General features: G+C 32.3%; 1 pseudogene; it reads left to right on the top strand.

The window, feature by feature from the left end:
- Window positions 1-3,960: 3,960 nt before the first annotated feature.
- LOC149140537 (uncharacterized) lies at window positions 3,961-4,868 on the top strand (annotated as a pseudogene).
- The last annotated feature ends 1,311 nt before the right edge of the window (window positions 4,869-6,179 follow it).

Genomic DNA, 6,179 nt, shown 5'->3' with positions numbered 1-6,179 from the left:
TATGCCTCCTTTCTTTCACTTTTTTGACACAATAAATTATGTTATTCCCTTGCTTACTTAGATAGGCCACAATGTTGGAACGTGGCTCTCATACCACTTGTCACACCTCCCAAGATGAAAAAACAGTAAGAATATTTTTATTATTATCTTATATATAGATTTATACATTATTGAGCAAGTTATGACTGTCATAAAGATTCATGTGTTATCATTTATCATATAAAGATGATATTTATCATGTTATTGTTATGAATTTTGTGCATGTATACATTACACATTTTACAATTTTAGATCTGTGGTCAATCAATTATTTATTGTAAAGTGATTAGTATCTAGCTTACCATCGTGACTATTCAGGTCTTGGTTACACATATAAAGTATTTTAGTTTCTCGTATGGTGGGTGAGTTAATGTTCGTGTTATGAAATTTATGGAATTTACTCCCAACCATACATTTAGTATTATAGATCCTTGAGATCTCAAAGGCATCTATGGCTATCCGACTTGAGTTAGAGATCAATGGTGGTAAATGAAAGGTGGGTTTAGAGGGTAACTACCCTCCACCTACCATGCCTCATAGAGCTCATTTGACTCACTTTGTTGTAAGGGTTACCTTCTCTTCAACCTTGTTTAGGGTTTCATACATCCCAAGGTTTACCAGTCGAAAGGATTTAAGGAAAGGTTGCAAGAGTACAAACACCCTCCTAGCTATGTTCCAAGCTCTGTAAACTATGATAGAATAAGGGTTTCTAGAATATATTACAACTAGTGAGTTTTGTTCTGGCTTAATACATCACAGACAAAAGGTTTCTTATAGTGCCTACAAAAGCTCATATGGGTTTTCCTCTATCGCAGGGTACTGGAGTCTCTGCCTCACAAAAGATGAATAGCGGTGCTAAGGAAACTACTCGCATGTACCTGATTATTCTATCATGAGAGGGTTTTATTTCTGCTTCGTTATATTAGTTTCCTAAAGTTGTGTTTTGAGTTCATGCTTTCCACCAAGCTTAACTGAAATGAGAAATGTCGAGCCACACATGTTCAGTTAAGATTTTTCCCAACCTCCTGAGGGCTATCATAATTTCTATCACACATAATTTATGTGAAGACTTATTCCCTTTTCGTTGACAGCATAACTGTTTCTTTCTTTCAGGTACCTAGCTTCGATGCTCTCACTTCTTTAGTTGTTCCCGAATACTAAATGTGTTGTTGAAGGTTGGTTCTCTCTTATTTCGTTCTAGGTGCAGTTACAATTTCCAATGTTTGAGAAGCATAACTTTTGTTCCTTTGTTGATTTATGGAAGTCTCAAAGGCTTGTTAAAAGAGGTTTGGTTCAATGAACCAACTTCTATTTTAAAATGATTTCTAAGTTGATAGCGGGACACACCATATGACATTTTTTATAAAGTTTATACTGGCAAATTATTTTGTCTTTTCATACCCTTTGGGTCATCTACTGATTTCACTATGTATTTTATTTAAATAAAATACTTGGTTTTGGCCCTAGGCCATAACTGGTTCCATATTTTATTTTTTGGAGACTTGTTTATTATCTAAAATAATTCTTATATGTAAAGCGACTGTTACCCATTAAAGAGTCTTTACTCTGTGTGAGAAATATAATCCAAGCTTGAATTGGATTAAAGTTAATTTTATGTTCAAAAGCATTTTATGGTTTATCTTGCAAGTTCTTTTATCTGGTACTCAATTACATGTTTTTGTTTCTAGTGATTATTATTGTATGAAAGTTTAGTTACTAATTGGCCTTTGGAATGTACATACAATATACCCAATGTATAACCCATTATATTTACTAGTTATCATAATAAATTTCAGAAACCATTGTTTATTTTGCTGTTATTTTGGTTGGCGTTATTGATGTGATGTTTATACGGTTTATTTTGCACTGTATCTAAATCAAGGGTATTATTCCTTTTCTCTAGCTCTAATTTTCTAGAATCAAATGAAAGAGTTTTACCTCTTTATATTCATGGAGGGTTTCAGGCTCAACTATATAACTCTTGAGAGGATAGAGGGACTACTCTTGGGTTGCTGTAATGGTTGGGCCCAAGAACTAACCAAAATATCCTCCCATATTCAACTTGTTTTTAACAACATACAATCTATAAACAACCTGGAAATGGAAACACCCATTCATTTACTTATTATTATTTTCTCCCTTGTTATGTATTGACATTTAATATTCAATCTAATATGGGTTTTAATCTAATCTCAACAGGCCGTGTCTCTTTTATTTTACCAAGAGATGTTGTATCAATAATTTACAACTTATTTAGTTCTTCTTTCTTACACATAACTCATTATTCTATTATTCATTTTACGAGTAATTACAAGAATAAACATTTCATATACAACATTAAGAAGAGTAGTTTAGTACTTATTTGTTCCTTTAAGTCAACTTATGCAAGTGGTCACAAAGGCACATGAAAAGAAATGTTCCTCCTTACCAACGAGATCAATCTCAACACTGCATCTCCACCAAAGTTATCCTCACAATCAATGTGTTTTCTTTTGAACAATATTGTATAAAACAATTTTCTAGTGACTATCTGGTCCGAACCAGACTTAGTCAAGGATAGTTCTATCACTGAAGAGGATTCATGTGGCCAACAAGCATGGAAACACGTCTATGTATTCTGATTCTCTTCAAATTTTTTTGTAGTCATTGTACCCTCTCGGTTTTTTTTGAGAACTTTTATTTCCCAAAAAGAAGTTTGGGAAGGTAACCGCCTCAGTCTGATACCACTGATCACATATCCCCTTACTCTCTCTAACTAATCAACACCAAAGTAAAATGTGTAAACTTATATACAATAGAAAATTTATAAACCGATCATTAGTGTCATCATAAAGTTTATCATTAAGTGTCATTATGAGTTTGATTAGCCTTAATCTCATTTCCATTTATTACTAAATCTAATCTATATCCACATACACAAATATCTTATGTTAATCAACATTCTTATTTAAGGCTTTGGTACAATTGGGCATGTTTTTCTAAACCAAATTTATTACACTGCGGAAATAATTGTTCACATGTAAGTGTAATTTAACATTACTTTCCAATGTGATTTTTTTCATAATCCTTGAATAAGCATTTATATTTTATAATAAAACTAAATATTTCCTAATTATAAATATTTAAGTGTAGTAATTCATTATTTTTACAATTTTCCAAAGGATGTTATAAATAAGCCCCACCAGAAAACATAGATGCATTTCAGAGTAATGTAATTCCAATAAAGAAGTTTGGAATATTTATCAAAAATAAATTATGAAAATATAACTAATAAGTAAAGTAAAATGAAAATGCAAATAATAATAATCTACATATCCAACAAAATCTAAGAATCTTGAATGAATTTTGAATAATATGTATAACTTGAAATATAATTAGGCCGATAGGCCTTCCTATGCATCAACAATCGTCAACACTTTTAACCTACTCCATTGGATTAGGTGAGGCACTTTCAGCCATTGATTTGAAGTGTGATTGTTTTTTCTAAATATCATTGAGTTGCCTTACTGCTTTTTCCCATTCTTTTATGTCACTATTAAAGATATTTTCACTGCTTTTTCTCTGCCAGTTGTTGTTGCTGTTCTTCTTCCCTGGCTTTTGGCCAGCACTGTTCTTCTTCCCTGGATTTACTTGTAATGTCTATTGTAGTTACACATCCAACGATAACAGGGACAGGTGAGTTGTAATGGATGCCGGTACAATACATTTAAAGAACGCTAAAAGTTAGCTGTAATTTTGAGATCGACATAAAAATACTTTTCAAGCAGCCAATAGTTCACAGAAGGTTCACACAAGGGCTCTGGTAGATTTCATCAAGTGGCATCAGCTGTAATTTTGAGATCGACATAAAAATACTTTTGAAGCAGCCAATAGTTCACAGAAGGTTCACACAAGGGCTCTGGTAGATTTCATCAAGTGGCATCTCTGCCTGCCATGACCGCCCTCAATTCTGATAAGATAAACATGAATTCCAATATGCAGAATGCCTGGACTGTACCATCTTATATTACTGTTAAGAAGATGAGTGATGAGAAGAAATCCCCAAAAAAGCAGCAGCATTGTCAGAGCTCAACTGATACAGTTTCAAGCAAAGAGAAGGATGGATGTTCCGTTCAGACAAGGAGCTAGGAAAGGAGAAGATTATATAAAAGAAACAGAGAGGATAGTGAAGATTACATTTCTAGATTCTGCGAGGGTTAACTATTTGGGTGACAATCTCTGGCGAGCTCGTCTGAGGCCTGTCACATTCTTCATTGTTATGACCATCCCCTTCTGTGATGTCAAGTGAGTTCATTCATGTTTAAAAGCTTCTTAAACATCACCCAGTTTCAATTTCTTTGTTTTTTCATCTTTTGAAAGCGACCAAATGTAATATCTACATCGGGTTCTTTTCAAATTTGGAATTATTGTAACCTATTTCTGTGAAAAATCTGCGTTGCAGGGTTTTACACACAAACTACTCCCTCCAATTAGCATCCAATACATTGATTTTAGATATAAAAGTTTTTCCAGGTCAAAATAATGGATTCGATTTCCAATTTAATTTGCAAGGAGAGCTTCTTGTACACAGGGAGTCATCTTCGGTTTTAGAAAGTGAGCAGACTCTCGGCTTCAGAGGGTGGGTTACAATGGGGTTAGATGCGAATCTTCCATTACCCTTCTCTTTGATGCAAGATTATATTGTTCTCCCGGTTGGGAATGGTATCTTGGATCAACTCGTAGGGGCCGTGGAGAGAGAATTGTCTTCCAGAATTATAATGGATTACAACATTTGGTGCCATGTTTCGGCTCAGTTAACTGGTACAATTCCACAGCTGTCCGCTCCATGAGTTTTTAACTTTTCTAAATTCCGAGTTTGAACATATCAAAATGTATCACTGTTTGGTATTTTAGTGAATATAATTTATGTAAATCGAATGTTAATAGAGGTTAAATCTTTTCTGTACTTATGAATCAGAGAACAAAGCCGGTCGAAATACATTGAAGTTAAAATATTAGTTAGTCCCATGAATAACATAGATACATCTCATGTTAACGTATTTGATATCAAGAAATTGAATGACATGGCCTTGGAGTGTTGGTGATGTTCTTCTGTTTTCCATTTAATGCTACAATAGTCTTAGCTTTTTTATATCTATAAAAACATTAGATCTCTTCTGATGCAAATTTGATGCACCGAGATTTCTTTTCGAACATTTCAAAGTTTGAGACAGCATTTCGTGAGTATATTTTTAAGTTTTGCATTACATTTTAAAATGATTAAAAAAATAGCTAGATGTTAGGGGGTTGAGATAAATTTGACTTGGTAAAGTTGACTCGTGGTTTTCATGTTTTATGTTTATAACAATTCATAGTTTTATTTATGGTATTATTCTCTAATATAATTTATTTAAAAACTCAACAAAATCAATGATGATTATTCAAACAATAGTGTCTTTAATTGACATAAAACATATTAATATATTTTTATTTTACTTCATGTTTGGTGAAAGTCCATGGAAGCCAATATATCCCTTTAAGGATTTATTTTATTTTGGGCAATTTATTGACTAGGTTTAGTTTAAATTACTATAATATTTATTATTTTGAACCAAAATACAATTCTTTCAATTTAACATTTCTATCGGCCTCTCTTTGCACCTTTTGGGGCAATTGCTAGTTTTATTTAGTTTTGTTTTTAAAATGAAAATATAAATATGAAATTGAAGATTTAATAAAACATTTATGAAAACTTAAATAATAAGTGAAATAAACTACGAATAATAATATATATCCAATAATGTGGAGGGATATTTAAACTTTTAATGTTTTGAATTACAAGCCGTATTTAATTGGTCCTTTGTTTCGTTCAAAGATAAATGTTATATCTTTTCAATTTCTACACATTGAAAATATATAGAGCATTCTTTTTTCAGAGAGAAAAAGCAGTATAGATTATATTAAGAATATATAATGATCAGGTGTACATTGAAGGCTTAAAACCTCAGCCAGTATAGCAAGACATATTGAGCAAATCATATATAATGATCATGAAGACATAGAAGCATAAAACCTCAGCCAATAAGGCGGAAACATTCTTATTATCACATTGTTTTAAAAAAAAATTCTCGTATTTAACTTGCAAACTAGGATGCGAAACA

The sequence above is a fragment of the Pinus tabuliformis genome, chromosome X, assembly GCF_031772625.1.
Source record: "Pinus tabuliformis cultivar Carrire ecotype Pingquan chromosome X, CPIR1, whole genome shotgun sequence".
Classification (NCBI taxonomy): Eukaryota; Viridiplantae; Streptophyta; class Pinopsida; order Pinales; family Pinaceae; genus Pinus; species Pinus tabuliformis.
The sequence above is the reverse complement of the archived record's forward strand: the minus strand, read 5'-3'. Positions and strand labels throughout refer to the sequence as shown.